Here is a 14,530-nt window from a genome sequence, read left to right as displayed (position 1 = left end):
ACATGAGACACAGTCAGACCTACAGGAAGAAGAAATAATCCTACAGGAAACCCTGTCAAGCCTACAGGAAACACAAAAAAAGAGATCAGGAAATGCTGTAAGGACCAAGGGAAGGAAAAGAGGAAGGAATTACTCAGGAAAAAATAGAGGAAGAGGCCGAGGAGCTGGAGGAGCCTATCCCACAACCAAACCTCAGCTCCTACTACAGATTCATTGAAGGAGGTAGGGTGATACCACAAAAATTTTCCATTCCTCTATTCTTTGAACTTGGAAAAGAGAGGGAAAGGACACATAGGTGGATGAAAATTGATAAATCAAAAGGGGTAGATGATGTAGGCCACATGGAAGAGAAATTGTGAGAAATTGGCAGATAACTAAGTAGCATAAGAGACATGGAAACAATAATAAAATCTTAGTTAGAGGCTAAGAACACCTGGCTAAGGAAGCAACTACAGAAAAAGGAAGTCCAATTGGCAACTATGGTAAGTTTATCCATGGAGGCACTTCAATGCAAGATTCCAGCAAAGTCATATGCCTTATACCTCAAAGAACAATGGCTTCATTTTCAGATAAAAACCCTAGCACAAAGAGGGACTATGCCTTTCCAAGACTACAAGAAATTCATTGACCTCTGTGATCAAAGCACCCTAGAGGATAGAGCAAAGATATCTGAGTTCTACCCACACAATTTAACTTTGACATATTTAAACGTATGGGACCTAAATCCAAAGCTAGGGAACTTACAACTAATGGCCTTGGCATATTGGATGAGTCACGAGGAGGCCAGAGCTACAGAAATTAAAATTGTACTGGTAAAAGAAGAAGTAGAACCCCTTATTATCAGAGAAGAATAGTCTAACACAATGGATGCCATCAACACTCACAACCTCATTACAAATGATCCCAAGGTTGCACCAAGATACCTTGTTGTACAAGAACAGGCATTCACTTATTTTGAAGACATGCTAAGATTGTAAGGAGATGACAGCCAACAAGCCTGCCAAAGGAGGTGGAACACCTTACCCTGTAGCCTAAAGATCAAAGAATATCATTCTCCTGATAGGATGAGGGGTGCACTAGAGATAGTCCCAATGTATAAGCAAACATTATAGAGACTCAAGGTAAATTGGATTGGATTAAAACTTAGCCCACCATTGCTTTTAGGTATTTTAGAGGGGAGAAAGGAAGAGGAAGAAAGCAAGTAGTGGGAAGAAATAGAGAGGAATTCAGGGTTTTATCCACAAGAGGAGGAGACTACAATAGAAGCCTAGAATGTTAGGGAGGCCACCAAAGCAATGAAATACATGGACATTGATTGAGTTTCTTAGAGGATGAGAAAAAAATTCAGTAGGGGGGTGATGATGAGGCTCATCAATGGGTAAATTATATGGACCTGAATGCACCTCCATCTTGCTAAAATCAACTTTTCTCATCATTCTTTACATGTTTTAATTATGTTTTTATTATTGAGGAGAGTAAAGATGAGATGTCATGTCTAGTGGTCTAATGTGAATTGATTGCAGGTTTTGGGGCAAATTTTGGCTAATTAAAGTGCAGGAACTCAAATGGAGACAAGCAAGAGGGATTCTAGGAGACATGATCTCCCTCCTTAACTCCTCACTCACTCGAAGATTCCTCAATCAAATCTCATCAACTCAAAGTTACAAGCAACCGAGTCATGAAGTTCACTGGCAGCCAAGCCAGTGACAACTGAAGACAAGTTGATATCGAGATTGGAGCCAAGCCTCCCTAAATTTAAGGAAGTTGTTGGTAAATTCAGTTGTATAAATTAAGACACCTAGGGCCTCAATAGGATTCAAATTTTTTGTTCAAGGTAGCTAAGTAGTTTTCGAGTTGAAGCATTGTAACCAAGCACTCTTATGTATTTCTGAATTCTTTAATGAAAATGTGCAGCATTCCCTTGATCCAGCACTGAATTGACTCCGAGGGTTGAAACTCTTGGATTAGGGCCCAACCCTTGCAACATAGGTTCCTCTTACTATATATGTATGCTTAGGTTATTTCATAGTTAGTTGTTAAACTGATTTTGGTATTGTTGATTTACAAGTATTGGTAGATTTGATTAGTTTGCTTCCATTTGTTAATAGTTCTGATAGTACCATTGTAATGATAAGAATATATTCCAAAAATGCTGACAGCAAGTGGTTTCCTACTCATTTATCCCTTTCAGGGATCATGGTTTGAGGAATACTTCTCATGCAGCCCAAAAAGACAGAATTCTAGCTTTTTGTGAAATTTAGGGGTTTTCTACTAATTAGGTCATCATGTTTTAGTTTTAGAAGATAGGTTGCAATTGATAGTTATGATATATTAGGTCTTGCATTGATTTCATGTTGCTTTCATAATGGTTTCAAGCATTTCCCTACATGAACTTGGCAAATCAATGATGAAAATTCTGTTTCCTTCTATTTAAGTAAACCCTTCTTGTTTTGATATGAATTTATGTATAAATGCCAACAATGATGTATATGTTGCAGGATTTTCTACATGTTAGGAAGACCTCATATCATCAGCCTTAGCCAAACCATATTCACCCATGACTGCCACAAGCCACTAAGGTCTCAATTCAAATTATCGTTTTAAAAGGAAAACTTTCCATGCTTATTGAGAAAATCCAACCATCGTAAAGCTTTGGTTTGAGTTCTGAGTGAGTTCCTACCACTCACTTGCCTTATTCCCTCCTTGCTCACCTTTTCCAAGCTCCATCCCACCTATTAAACCACTCCCTATGCTTTCATCATGTTCCTATAGGAAATTAGGGGATATTGTAGGTGAACTAGGACAACCTATAGGAAAACCAATAATGGCCTGTTTTGAGCCTGAATTGTGAAAAAAACATCACTAGAGCTAGGAGTAGACCCCTGCTTGCCTTCCAAGCCATTTGAACCATTTCAATCATCTCCCTCCACACCTATCTCACCTGCCATGAAACCAAGAAGGATTATAATTTGCATTTTTCAAGCAAAAAGATAGAAAGAAAAAGAGTTCTTTTACGTTTGTTCTTGGACACAATAGTTAGCACTCTTTAGATCAAATTTCATGCTTAGACTAGTTAAAACCTCACATGTGTTAAAATAGGGTTCTTCTGCAAGAAAAGTAGATTAGCAAGCAGATTAAGGATTTCATGTTGGTTTGTAAGCATTTCTTTCAGTCTTTCCTTCATGCAATAGACAACATTTATTTTCTTCCAATTAGGGTAAATTTCCCTTCTCCACATTGGTAATCAGACTTCTTCTAGTCAATAAAAGGTTGGTTTGAGAAACCCTAGCGATCTATCACCCCAGCTTAGCAGTGACAAAGAGTAGACCAATTACATATATTTGTGTATACAACACTATCACCTCCAAGTTTTTACAAACCTCGGATTGATGAAGTAAATTTAGTAGCTCCAGGAGTTACAACATCCTTGCCGCAATACTGGTGCTCATCAAAAACCTCCTTTCTATATATAGGAGTCTAAGGGGTCACAATATAATTAAAGCTGACATAATAATAATAATGTGAGGGCACAACAATAACAATAGTGGGCTTCTATGGGTCACAATAATAACAATATGGGGATAACATGGGCACAAAAATAACAATAAGGGCTACAATAACAATAATAATGATGGAATACACTAGTATTATAGGGACCTAACATTCTCCCTAGAATTTTTGTGGGGGGTAGTGTGGAGATCCGCCAAGGTTTGTTGTAGTAGGGTGATGTGGATGTAGAGGGCCCGCATTTATGTATGCCCAATATAATTGCCATATTATATAGATAGCCATGGTTGGTTCATGTCGACCATAAGAATTGTGATTAGTTCATGATTGGGTATGCAAGGGTCAATAACTTCCACTTGGCATGACATGGTATGTGACTTGGCAGCCACATGGGTTCCAAGTGGTAGGTTGATTTGACATGGCTCAATATGATTGGCTAAAACTTAATCGACCATATCTCTCAATGAAGAAGTCATATTTGAATAAGCCTTATATTTTTGCAAAGGTCTTGACATGACAAACACAATGATGTCATTAATTACAAGTTTTGAGAAATCTAAAAAAGGTCAAAAAGTTAGACCCCATCTCCATAAGTGATCCTTAGGGGTCAGGCCATCACAGTAACTACCTCCTCCTAACCTTTGTTTATGGGATAATATTAGTAGGGAGTATGTTACACATAATCACCATGGTCATATATACTTTACCATGTCAACCATGGTTAACCATGCTTGACCATGACTAAACCATCTTGATTGTACTATAGAGGAAAATAAAAATGGGGACATGACAATCAATTCTAGCTACAGGTTAATTTTTATTATTATAATCAATTCTAGATTGCTAAATGAACCTCTAAACTACTTGTCTTTCTCTATCTTTCTCAATTTCACCTTCAACATTCAACTTGGTTTTGTAAATCCATTTATGTCCTGTATTATTTTTACCTTTAGGAATATCTACAAGCTCTCAAGTATTATTTCTTTATATAGCATCAATCTATTCATCCATATATTTTACCCAAACTTCTTCTTTAACCACTTCATCAAATTTATAGGATAATATGCAATTAATGCAAAATTTGAAAATTGATCTATTTCATCATTTTGTTGACACAATTGTTTTAAACTTCTAGTCCTCTAATCTTTAATTATGTTCATTAATGTAGCTAATGTATGGTTAGATTCATTACTTACCTTTGATATTATTGTTTTTTGTCCACTATAACTTGATGGTTTGCCATTCTCTCAAGTTCTCCGTGTTCTGAACTAGAATGGGCTAACTCTTAGTGATTGTCTTGCTAAAGTGATTGCAACAAGTGTATATGGAATCAACTATCCACCTTGTACTTCTTGTTCATCTCCATCACCATCTCCATGAGATAATATGGCTCCCTTTGCAATAGATTTATTTATGATTCCACCACAACCCTCTTCTTTCTTAACGTCAACATATCTATGGCCTGTTTTGAGCCCGAATTATGAAAAAAACATCACTAGAGCTAGGAGTAGACCCCTGCTTGCCTTCCAAGCCATCTGAACCATTGCACTCATCTCCCTTCACACATATCTCACTTTCCATGCAACCAAGAAGAATTAACATTTTCATTTTTCAAGCAAAAAGATAAAAGGAAAAAGAGTTATTTTACATTTGTTCTTGCACACAACAGTTAGCACTCTTTAGATCAGATTTTATGCTTAGACTAGTTAAAACATCATGTGTTAAAATAGGGTTCTTTTTCAAGAAAAGTAGGTTAGAAAGTAGATTAAGGATTTCATGTTGGTTTGCAAGCATTTCTTTTAGTCTTTCCTTCATGCAATATACAACAATTTATTTTCTTCCAATTAGGGTAAATTTCCGTTCTCCACATTGGTAATCAGACTTCTTCTAGTCAATAGAAGGTTGGTTTGAGAAACCATAGCGTTCTATCGCCCCAGCTTAGTAGTGACAAAGAGTAGACAAATTACATCTATTTTTGTATACAACATTTTCACCTCCAAGTTTGTACGAACCTCGGGTTGATGAAGTAAAGTCGATAGCCCTAGGAGTTGCAGCATCCTTGCTACAATATTGGCGCTCATCGCTTTTTGGCGCTGTTGCTTGGGAGGTGTCTGAGTAGATGTTATTTCTACTTTCTTTCTTCCTTTTCTTATCTCTTTCATTTTTCAATTAGTTCCATTTAGTAATTAGCTGCAATTTAGTTTTGTTTCCTTTCAATTATGCAAGTAGTTTAAAACTCAAAAAGAAAAAAAACCACTACTTTCATGCCTCGTAGGAATAGGGATAACTGAGGAAAATTTCTACCAAATACCCCCACCACTTCAAACAACAAACCTTCCTTCTTCTTCGGTGGCTGTGAATTAGAGGACCCCTTAGGCGAACAACTAGGGATTTTTTAAGAGCCTATAGGGGTAGAAGAAGAAACCATTCCAATTGACATGACGGCTGAAAATAGAATTGAAAGGGGAGACAACGAAAGAATTGAGGGTGATTTTCCCATTATAGAAACTAATGGGGATGCTAAGATGAAAAACATAAGCCTCTCTACTCTTCCTCACTTCCATGGATTGACCTCAGAAGATCCAAATACTTTTTTGTTTGAATTTATTGTCATATGCAGAACTTATGATTACACCTCTGATGATCAGAAGTTGAAATTATTCCCATCCTCTCTCAAGGATGTAGCCCTGCGTTGGTTCATGGGTTTAATTATGGATAGTATCACCACTTGGGCTTAGATGCAAAAAGATTTCAACAACAAGTATAGGGACTACTGCAAGTCCAAAGATACCAAATAGGAAATTTTTAGAATGACCGTGGGACATGATGAGTACTTAGAGGATTATGAGGAAATATTCCAGCTCAGATATAAAAGGGTCATGTGCATACTTGATCCTGAGTCACTTAAGTTAGTCCTTCTTAAGGGGATCAAGGAAGACCTTATAGAAACCCTAAACCTGCTGTCAAGAGGGCACATCTATCGGTTACTCTATGATGATATCAAGACAGTTTTCAAGAATCATTATAGGGCAACTAGAAAGAAGGGTAGGGCTAGTCAAACAATGGCCAATGCATCCTCTTCCAACACGTCCATAAAAAGTGAAATTGGGAATATGTTGGAAGACTTTAAGAGTGAAATGCTTCAAACCCTTGCACTGCAAATAGACACTATGCAAATCAAACGGAATGAGGAAGCAGAGAGAGCATTAGCCATATTCTTCCCTAGATGCATATGGAGTCACCCTAGGAATGAATGTCCATTGAACCTTATAGAAAAATGCTCAGTGTGTGAGGAAAATCACTCTATAGACAAGTGCCCTTCATTGCCTAGATTAAAATTTGTGTATCAGGGAACCAAAGGGATGACTGAACAGCTCTGCTACATTAATCAAAGGAAGCCTCATGGACCTCGACCATACTAGTAGGCATCCAAGGGTCATCCTATTCATATTACGACCCTAATCAAAACACATCCATTCCCCCTTGGTTCCCCCCATCTGATCCTTTTTGGTCTACACCTTCTCCCTGGTCTTTTGCACCTCAATACCATTCCCAATTGGCCAACCAACCATTTCAGCCATATACTCCTCCACAACCTTAGTGGAATGCACCACCCCAGGGGTGGAGGCCCCCATACAACCAAGCTCCAGCATTATTGCCTTCACCTCCATCTCAACCACAACTCCTACAACCTACTCCACCTAAACAACCTCAGATGCCTACCCTATCAAACCCGAACCCGAACAACAGACAAGCACAACAGGTTTATAGTGGAGAAGCATCCTATCCTGCCTATGCGGTGGAAATTCATGAAATTAAGCTTAGATCTAGGAGAGTGCTCTCAGATAACCAACCTCCATCTAAAACTAGGGAGAGTGAGGATGAAAGAGAGGAAAGTGTGCCTAGAATGAATCCACCTCCCTCTCTTGAAAGGTTAACCCATTCAGTCCAGCACACCCAGAGGAAACTAAACTTCTAGGTGAGTTGAAAAATCTGTGTTAAAATTCCGCTTCTCCAAGCTATCAAAGATGTCCCCATATACAACAAGTTGATCAAAGAGAAGTGTTTCAAACATCCATGGAGGCAAAAAAGAGACACCCCTACCATTAATGTCATTGGACAGTTATCCAACTTAATGCTAGGGTGGGTAATTTTCCTGAAGTATTTAGATCCTGGGAGCCCTGTAGTAGATGTACACATCGATGGCACCATTGTCCCCCATACCTTGATTGATCTTGGGGCTACCATCAATGTAATGACTAAGGACACTATGCTCAAGTTGAATCTCCAGGGATCATTAAGGAAGACCATGACAGTCTTGCAGCTTGCAGACCGATCCATAGTAGCCCCTGAGGGGATTGTTGAGGATGTGATGGTCTCCATTGATTCCTAGGAATACCCTGCAGACTTCTTAGTTCTCCATCCTAAGACCAAATTTAATGGTTATCCTCTCATCCTTGGGAGGCCTTGGTTAGCCACTGTCAATGCCTACATAAGTTGCAGGGCTAGAAATATGACTATAAAAAATGGGCATCTATCCAAGTAGTTGGTCCTATACCCTCCTACTCAACCATTTCTAGAACATGAATTACCTTTATGGCTAGAAGAAGAGGAAGAAGATGAAGTCTACTCCTCCCAAATCTATACCCTAGAAACCGCCATCGAAGGAGGATAGCCTAATGAAGATGATTTGATTGAACACATCCTCCAAAAACAAACTCCCAACACCATGTCTCTAGAGGAAGCAGTGAAGGAAACCAAGGAAAACCATCAGATTGATCTATTCTTAGCTGACTCAAACCCTACTCTTGTCAAGGAAATAGAATTCAGCCCTGAAAGAGCATTGAAAATCAACCCCTCTCTTTCTCTGTACACCAAGAAGAAGAGTTATGTTATATGGTAAGAGAGCATCTGGATGCCTTTGCTTGGAATTACAAAGAAATGAATGGGGTGCACCCCTCACTGTGTACTCACCACATTTACATCAAGGAAGGTTGCAAACTAGTCCAACAATCCCAAAGAAGAATGAATCCAACTCTCAAAGATATAGTCAAAGAAGAGTTGCAGAAGTTGTTGGATGCAAGATTCATTTACCCTATCTCAGACAGTGAGTGGGTGTCTCCTCTAGTGCTAGTTCCAAAGAAAAATGGAAAGTGGAGCATTTGTGTCGATTACCGAGAGCTAAGCAAAGCCACAAACAAGGACCATTTTCCTCTACCTTTCATTTACAAAGTGTTAGATGGTCTAGCAGGAAAGAAGTTCTTCTCTTTCTTGGATGGATTCAGCAGGTACAATCAAATCTAGATCAACCCAGAGGACCAGGATAAAACCACCTTCACCGATCCTTAGGGTACTTTTGATCATAGGGTCCTTGTTTTTGGTCTATCCAATGCCCTTGCCACTTTCTAGAGAGCAATCCTGAGTATCTTTGCAGAGTTAACCCATGATGCAGTAGAAATTTATATGGATGACTTCACACCCTATGGGTGTGATTTCCAGGAGGCTCTCTCTTACCTGGGAAAGGTGTTAAACAAATGCATTGAGATGAATTTATTCCTTATTCCCGAAAAATGTGAGTTCTTGATGACTGCAGGGACTGTTCTAGTTCACTCAATATCCCAGGAAGGATTGAAGGTAGACCCAAATAAGATAGCTATCATCAAAAGGGTCCTGACTCCACAGAAGCAGAGGGATGTCAGAAGATTTCTAGGTTTAGCCGGATACTAGGGGATTTATAAAAGATTTCAGCAAGTTAGCTTCTCCCTTATTTGGTTTATTGGCCAAAGACTCTGAATTGTTATGGTTAGAAAGATTCCAAGAATCCCTGGACACCCTAAAGGACAAGCTGACTAATGCACCTATTCTCTAAGGCCCAAATTGGGCTCTTCCTTTTCATATTCATGTTGATGCCTCTCACAAAGCTATAGGAGCAGCTCTAGGCCAGATAGATGACAAGATACCTTATGCCATTTACTTCATCAATAAGAATCTGTCGAAAGCCGAGTTAAACCACATAATAACTGAAAAAGAGCTCCTAGTTGTTGTGCATTCATTGAATAAATTTAGACACTACATTACTGGTTAATAGACATTTGTACATATAGACCATGCTGCAATTAAATACTTGATGGAAAAACCAGATGTAAATGCCCAAATTATTAGATGGTTACTTTTATTGCAACAATTTCATTTAATTATTATTGATAAGCCTCGCAAGGAGAATGTAGTTGCAGATTTTTTATCCAGATTGACTTTGCCTACAGGGGAGGAAGGAATGGTTGATTATCAACTACCAAATGAACATTTATTCGTAATTTTAGTTCTCTCTCCATGGTTTTTTGACATAGAAAACTACTTGGTATCTGCACAATTCCCTTCAAATTTTTCCTCCAAGGAAAATACCAGAATCATAAGAAAAAGTGCCCCATTCACTTGGATTGGGTCAATCTCTTCAAGCTAGGTCCAGATCAAATTATGAGAAGATGTGTTAGGGAGGAGTAAGTCTTCAACATCCTTCTGGGCTATCATTATGGGCCTTGTGGAGGTCACTTTTTAGCCTAAAGAACAACATTTAAGGTACTACAAGCTGGATATTACTGGCCCACTCTTCACCAAGGTGTAAAAAGGTAAGTGTGATCGGTGCTAAAGCATGGGAAAGCCTACCCCCAGGGATGAAATGCCCCTACAAGCTCAAGTGACTTTCAAGCCATTTGACAAGTGGGGCATGGATTTCATTGGGCCCATTGACCCTCCATTAGGACAAAAGAAGTACATCATTGTGTGCACTGACTACTTACCAAAATGGGTTGAAGTCAAAGATATCAAAGTAGCGACAAAAGAAAAGGTGGCTGAATTCTTGAGGGAAAATGTATTTTATAAGTTTGGATACCCTCAAGAGTTGGTCACTGATCAAGGAAGTCAATTTACATCTCACATGATTGAAAATCTGTTAAGCAAGCACATAAAATCTACCCCTTACCACCCACATGCTAATGGGAAAATGGAAGTAACCAACTGAGCATTGGAAGGCATTCTGACCAAGGTTATTAGTAGCACCAGAAAGGATTAGGCGGGAAAATTATTTGAGGTCAATTGGGTCTACAATACCACCTGGAAGACCACCACTAGTTTCACTCCTTATGAGATTGCCTATGGGAAGAAAGCCCTGTTGTCCATTGAATTTGAATACAACACCTTAAGGATGGTAGCACAACTGGATCTAGATATCACAGGAGCACAATAGGAAATATTTCTCTAGGTGAATGGGTTATATGAATTTAGGATGCAAGCCCTCCTACACACGGAAGTGACTCAAGTACAAAGGAAAATTTGAAATGACAGAAATATCAAGGACAAATTGTTTCAAGAAGGCGACTAGGCCTTGCTGTATGGCTCCTGGTACAAAGATTTCAAAGGAAATTTAATGACTAGATGGTTGGGACCATATGTGATAGAAAAGTGCCATGACAATGGCGTTGTTTAGATAAGAACCATCAATGCAGAAGGTATCCCTTTACTTGTCAATGGGTACAGGTTAAATCATGGCATTGTTCAGATAAGAACCATCAATGTAGAAGGTATCCCTTTACTTGCCAATGGGTACAAGTTAAAGGTATACAAGAAGCCCATATCAAAGAAGGAATTTATTAGTAGCATCAGCAAGGCAGTGATGGTGATTTGAGAAGTCTCATCTTCCACCTCACCAAGTTCTTAAAGAAAGAAAGAAAAATAAAAATAAAGGGACCTAGGTGAAAACCTCCATGAGGCACCTAAGTCCAACTTTTCAGTTGAAAACCTCTTGAGGTAGCCCAAGAGTATGAAGAAAAAAGAGAGAAAAAAAAAAGATCTCTGGGTGAAAACCTATTTTGAGGCGCCCCAGGAAGGAAACAAGGTTTAAACTCCCTTGAGGCAACCTAGTTGTATTTTCAAAAAAAAAAGGAAAAAGAAAAAACAAGAAGAAACAAAATGAAAAAAAAGAAAAGCATACAAAAGAATAACAATTCTGTTTTTGTAGGTTGGTAAGAGGATGGCTTGCACAATCTGTAGAGGACAGAAGGTCATACCACAAGCCATGTTTTCCTTCATCCATATCATATCCTCCATACTCCCCATGTTATTCCATCCATACTCCACTCCATATGCCAATTCCAAGCAACTTTGTGTTTTCTACAGGATTCCCTGTAATACTATGGGAGTTCCTATAGGTTTTACAGGAGTTTCCTGTAGGTTTTACAGGAGGCCTTGAAAAAGTTTAGGGAAGGCATTCCAATCGCAAAATGGGGACACAAGCATGTTTTGGGTTATAAAAAAATCCATGGACCTCACCATACCTCAACCTACACCCTCCATTACCATATCACCACTGCATCCATCAAATAAATCAAGTAAAAAAAAACAACATCAATAATATACATGCCATAGCAGCATACCTCATCCTCCACTCATTTCAATGCCCATTCAATCTCAGAAGCAGAGAAGAGATGCAAAGTTTTGAGAAAAAGGCCACTACTGGACATCCTATAGGAATTCCTGTAGCAACCTATTTCACAAAAAAGACCACAGCTACACCAATCCACCTCCAGCACAAGGATCATAGTAATGAGGAAGCTCCTCCAGAGCTCAACAACAACATAAGCTAGCACCTATACATCATCAAGGGAGAAACTCATCAACAAAATAAGAAGAAAAAAACATAGTGAAGAATATGTAGTAAGGTCAAAGAGCAATGAATCAGCAACATTCTCTAGCATACATCAGCGAAGCAAATGACCAACATGTATGTCATCTCACCAATACTCCCTCATATGTACGAATATGATTAAACTGTAGGAATGAGGCAGGAAGTTTATTTTATAAGCAACGGTGGCCAGTTAACTTGGCCACCCTTGGTCAAATAATGAGAAGAAAAGGGTTAGTCAACTCCACATGTGGCAAGGTCACATCAAAACAAGGGGAATGAATCAAAAAGTGGTTAAGTTACAGAGAATGAAGTGGGAGATGATTACAAGGCAAGGTGATGTGATGAACTGATAGTGGGACCAACGGTCCGAAAGTAGGTATTTGTACTCGGCTAGCCAACACACCACCCAACGAAATCATCCACAAATGGAAATAATCACTGACTCCCATGTAAAGTATTAGTATTTTGAAAAGCTGAAGGCAGCGACAACTTCGAGGAGTCATTAATTCTTTTTTTTCTCTTGACATCCCTACAGTGGCAACCTACAGGAAACAGACAACATCAGCATCAAACAAGAGCACCTATAGGAAACTACAGGAAGGCTACAAGATATAGAGGGAATTACCACACAGGGTTGCAAGAGGACACCGAGGAGCATCGATTCAAGATTTCTCATCACCAAAGCGTAGGAAAAGGAGGTAGGTGCCATACCTTATGTGTTTTCATCTAAAACGAAGAAATCCTCCTTTATTCTGAGTATTTGTTATATGCATAGAGATAATTTATTGAAGGTTAGTAAAGGAAAAGGTTGGAACCTCATCACCTACCAAAACTCCTAAACTAGAGCCACCCAAACCTCACTCAAACAAGAATTTCCAGAAATTATGACAGGAGGTTTCAACAAAAGAGAGCCCACCAACACAGCCAGAATACACCAACATCCTGCTGTGGTAGAAATCTTTACAAGGCATCAATGGATGGGGTTATTTGAGATACTAAGGGGATATGATGATGATGTGGCTAGAGAGTTTGCAATGTCACTCATACCTCTCACTAGAGCCAGTGCCACTAATGTAGTGAAGGGTTTGTCAGTAGAAATTACCCCTGAGATTATCAACAAAATAACTACACTCCCCCTAGGGTTGCAATAGAGAAAAGAGGACAAGACTAACATCACTCTTGCAAAGAAAAGTTTCTTTTTGGAAGGAGAAGAACCAATTGAAGACAAAAATGGGGTTAGAAGGGAAAGCATTCCATATCCCTGGAATGAGGTGAGTTACCACATCATCAAGTATATTTCTTGTGAAGGTAGATACATTGTAGTGTATGGATACCACTTTAGGCTCCTCCATGAGATCGGATTTGGAGAAGAGACGCCTCCTCATAATAGACTTAGTATACCCTATTTTCTGTTACAATCCATGATAAACATGAGCATCAAGGTACAAGAAAGAAAACATTAGCAGCTAGCCCATCATGGGTTGATCAAACTAATCCATGAAGATTCTCTAGACATATTAAGAATCCCTATTGCATGGTCAACATTTGAAAACATGCATGAAGAAGGAGAAATTCAATCCATTGAGTATGACAGAAGCCCTATTGCTAGTGAGGGAGAAGAAGAAATAGAGGATGACAAGGAATAAGAAACAAAATATAACAAAGAGGGAGAATCAAAGAATGGAAAAGAATAAGACAAAGAGGATGGAGAAGAAGATGAAAAAGGGGATGAAGTACAAAAGGATGAATACAATTCCGAAACAAAGAGCAGGGAAGAAGAAGAATCACCAAGAGTGTCTCCAAAGCCTACAGAGAAAGAGGCAGCAACTGCTCTAACTGCCCTAAGTACACCTGTCAAATCAAAGGGAAAGAGACAAAGACAAACTCCACTTTACTTCAGGACAAGAAAGAGCACCAAGATTAGACAAGGGAGACCTCAAACCCCTACCAAAACTCCAATTGTCATAGAGGACTCACCAAAACAATAAGAGAAAGCAGTGCCTCTAGGGAAGAAGGAAGGAGAAGGAACATCAAAACAAGCTTCTCCCAAGTCTCCAATCACATATGTTAGGAGGCCTGTCACCAAGTCATCCTCAAAAAAAGGAGATGGTTTCCTACAGGAGACACAGTCAGACCTACAGGAAGAAGAAACAATCATTCAGGAAACCCTGTCAAACCTACAGGAAACACAGAAAAGAGATCAGAAAATGCTGTAAGGACCAAGGGAAGGAAACGAGGAAGGAATTACTAAGGAAAAAATAGAGGAAGCAGCCCAGGATTTGAGGGAGCCTAGCCCACAACCAAACCTCAGCTCATACTACAAATTCATTGAAGGAGGTAGGG

Source organism: Pinus tabuliformis, chromosome 5_1 (assembly GCF_031772625.1).
Source record: "Pinus tabuliformis cultivar Carrire ecotype Pingquan chromosome 5_1, CPIR1, whole genome shotgun sequence".
Taxonomy (NCBI): Eukaryota; Viridiplantae; Streptophyta; class Pinopsida; order Pinales; family Pinaceae; genus Pinus; species Pinus tabuliformis.
Note: the sequence above shows the minus strand (reverse complement) of the source record.